Consider the following 1,335-nt stretch of genomic DNA (forward strand, 5'->3'; position numbering starts at 1 on the left):
ACCACAGAGCTATTTTTATAGTGATACCACTGATGCTGAGACACACTCGCGGTTGTTGTGGCGTCCCCTGTGGCAGCGGCGGTATCTGAGGAAAACCCGAGCTGCCTCAGGCCGCGGGTCCACCGGACACCAACTGTGATCGGAGTGGTAGCGCGCAGCCAGCGAGTCAGACGACTGATCTAGGGAATGTGGTATGATTCGGACGTGGGACTGTTGAAACAGCGGCAGTGACGCGACATGGTACACGGGAGAAGGAGCTGGGCCGTTATACACGGCGGTAGCGAGAGAAGAGTTAAGTCATTTAAGGACGATATGATAACGTGATGCGAGCGAGGAAGTCGCCCAATGATGTGGAATGAAAGACGTCACCTGATAACGATGCAGCAATGTGATGTGGTGAAGTGATGGACGTGACGTCGCGTGATGACGTGATGGTACTGAAGTGATGCGAGTGATGACGCTAGGCCAGAACGTGGAGAAGCACGGACTAGGGTGTACGTGACACCACAGTTGTAGGACGGCTGGTACGTGAGCGAGCAATGGAGGAACTCTGGACTGGGAGGACGCGAAACTGGTAACATTTATGGCGTGCAACTGAACTTCCTGCGATATCAGTGAACGTGTGACTGGCGTGGTGTAAATGTTTACGTGATGTGGCGATTTATCATATCGGGGCTTTGCATTACGTGTAATCTCGTCTTTTTCGTTATTCGTTTAGGTCTAACCTCGAGGCGTGCAAATTTTCTTGCTTTTGCTTGTTTTTATTTTGCAGTCCTGTCCGAATCGACAGACGAGACATGTCATCATGAATAGTCGCAACATTCTTATAAGAACATCGGTTCCATCGCCATATTTTTTTCCTATGCGGTTTGGTTACATCGAATGCTTATGTGTTTATGTCTTCAGTTATCCAGTTATGTCGCATTGTAAGTGATGACCGAGGCGAAAACTCCGTGCGCTGGAATGTCTGTGCTTGTCCGATATGAACCCGCTCGGCCTTACATCATGCATTCACGTGGGACTGCGTCCCTGTCACAACGATTTTGTATACTGTGGTGAGCCATGTTTTCATACTCCCGTTTTGTGGCAGTTGCGTCGAAATATTTTACATAAACTGCGAGCCGTTTGGAAATAAATGTCTAATTATGCCTTATTGAACCTCTTTGTAACATTGTGGGCTAATCAATGATAAAATTGAAACGGCGGAGTGAAATGTTCTTTACTGATGTGCGTGCAGCCGTGTCGTTTAGAATCTACGATGCTCGTAGGAGTTCAACAGCCTTGGCTCGTAGCGTCGGTGTTTCGATTGCCTCGGGCGAGGACCTCGGGGTCGCT

Source organism: Amphibalanus amphitrite, unplaced genomic scaffold (genome assembly GCF_019059575.1).
Source record: "Amphibalanus amphitrite isolate SeventyFive unplaced genomic scaffold, NRLGWU_Aamphi_draft 000185F_arrow, whole genome shotgun sequence".
NCBI lineage: Eukaryota > Metazoa > Arthropoda > Thecostraca > Balanomorpha > Balanidae > Amphibalanus > Amphibalanus amphitrite.